Below are 2,697 nucleotides of genomic sequence, written 5' to 3'. Positions count from 1 at the left end.
TATATATATATATATATACATATATAACATATAACACATCTTCTTTTATCCCTTCATCAGTTAATGGACACTTAGGCTGTTAACATGATTTGGCTATTGTAGACAATGCTGCAATAACCATCAGTGTGCATGTATTCCTTTTCCTGTATGGTCAGGAACAAGGCAGGGATGTCTACTCTCACCACTGTTATTTGATATCGTATCAGAAGTCCTAGTTACAGCAATCAGACAACAAAAAGAAAAGACATCCAAATCAGAAGGAAGAAGTAAAACTTTCACTATTTGCAGATGACATGATATTCTATGTGGATAACCATAAAGACTCCACCAGAAAACTACTAGGACTGATAAATGAATTCAGTAAAGTCACAGGATACAAAATCAATGTGCAGAAATCTGTTGCAGTTCTATACACTAATAATGAAGCAGCAAAAGAGAAATTAAGAAAACAATCCCATTTACAATTGCACCAAAAATAGTAAGATATCCAGGAATAAACCAAACAAGATGTGAAAGATCTGTACTCTGAAAACTATAAAATATTGAGGGAAGAAATTGAAGATGATGAAATGGAAAGACGTTCCATGCTCATGGATCAAAAGAACAAATATTGTTAAAATGTCTAATACCACCCAAAGCAATGTTCTGAACATAGCTGCTGCGCCAGATATTACTGGTTTGCTGCAACACATTTAATACTTAGTATGTGATGAATGTTCGATGTGTATAATGTGATAATTTGATATGTGTCTACATTGTGAAAGGGTTCCCACAGTCAAGTTAATTAACATATCCATAACCTCACAGAGTTACCTTGTTTAGTTTGTTTTGGTAAGGACACTAAAGATCTACTTTCTTAGTAAATTTCAATTATATGATACAGTATTATCAGTTAGAGTTAGCAGGCTATACATTAGATCCTCACACCTTACTCATCTTATAGTGGAAAGTTTGTACCTTTTCAACAGCCTCTCCCCATCTCCTCCATCCCCTATCCCCTGGCAACCACCATTCTACTCTCTGTTTCTTTTAGATACCATATATAATTTCTCAACAAAATACTAGGAAACAGAATCCAGAAGCACGTTAAATATATCATACACCATGACCAGACAGGATTTATCCCAGGAATGCAAGGGTGGATCAACATAAGAAAATCAATTTGTTTAAGATATTTCTTTTTTTTTTTAAGATTATTTTATTTATTCATTTGACAGAGAAAGAGAGACAGAGAGAGCACAAGCAAGGGGACAGGCAGAGAGAAAGGGAGAAGCAGACTCCCCACTGAGCAGGGAGCCTGACATGGGGCTTGACCCCAGGACCTGGAGATCATGACCTGAGCCGAAGGCAGACATTTAACCATGTGAGCCACCCAGGTGTGCCTCTTTTTTTTTTTTTTTAATGTAGGCATTTACCACTATAAATTTCCCTCTGAGCACTGCTTTTACTGAACCCAATAGTTTTGATATATTGTGTTTCATTTTCATTCACCTCTAAGTGTTTTCTAATTTCCCTGTGATTTCTTCTTTGACCCATTGGTTGTTTGAGAGAGTGTTGTTTAATTTCTACATACTTGTGAATTTTCTGTTTTTTCTTCTGGTATTGACTTTTAGTCTTTTCCATTGTGTTTGAAGAGAATACTTTGAATCAGTTCAACTTTTAAAAATTTATTGATGGGGCGCCTGGGTGGCACAGCGGTTAAGTGTCTGCCTTCAGCTCAGGGCGTGATCCTGGCGTTGTGGGATCGAGCCCCACATCAGGCTCCTCTGCTATGAGCCTGCTTCTTCCTCTCCTACTCCCCCTGCTTGTGTTCCCTCTCTCGCTGGCTGTCTCTATCTCTGTCAAATAAATAAATAAAATCTTTAAAAAAAAATTATTGAGACTTTTGTATAGCCTAAAAAATGGTTTATTTTGGTAAATGTTCTATGTGCACTTGAGAAGAATATGTATTTTGCTGTTGTTGGGTGGAATGTCCTGTATATCTCTGCTAGATCTAGTTTGCTTACTGTGTTGTTCAATTGTCTAAATATTTAAAATATAAAAATATTGGTAAATCAAGTTTTAAAAAGTTGAATTTGTCCTCCTACCTCAAAAAAAATAGAAGGTTAAGATTTAGAATTTTCTTTTTTTTCTTTTAATAATATTTTTTTATTATATTATGTTAGTCACCATACAGTACATCCCTGGTTTTTTATGTAAAGTTCGATGATTCATTAGTTGTGTATAACACCCAGTACACCATGCAATACATTTCTAAGACTCCTTGGAATTCCACTCTGGAGCGTGGTGGCCCTGCTCCATGGGTAAGGGCCTGGAAGAAGAGCAGATCTAAGGACAGCACTGGCCACTGTTGAGGTCAGGCTTCATTTAGACAATCTAGCAGACTATTAATGCCACCTCCCACATCCCCAGCCTAGGCTTAAGCCACCACATTAAGACTTGAATTTGGGTGAGTGCACTCAAGTGAATAAACTCAGTTACTTCCTGGGATGTTAGGATCAGTGGGGTTCTCTGGTCACATGCCCATTGTCATACTTCCCGCACCATAAAATGGGTACCTTAGTACACGGTCACTTGATATGCCATGGTTACATGCTCAATCTCTACTAGATTCACTTCAGGACCTCCTTTCCAAAAAGAAAGTTGTTTTCTGCTGCAGAAGGCATGGCTTTTCTCCAAAGCCTATAGGTCTGTATA

The sequence above is a fragment of the Ursus maritimus genome, unplaced genomic scaffold, assembly GCF_017311325.1.
Source record: "Ursus maritimus isolate PB19 unplaced genomic scaffold, ASM1731132v1 scaffold_27, whole genome shotgun sequence".
In the NCBI taxonomy this organism is placed as follows: Eukaryota; Metazoa; Chordata; class Mammalia; order Carnivora; family Ursidae; genus Ursus; species Ursus maritimus.
The sequence above is the reverse complement of the archived record's forward strand: the minus strand, read 5'-3'. Positions refer to the sequence as shown.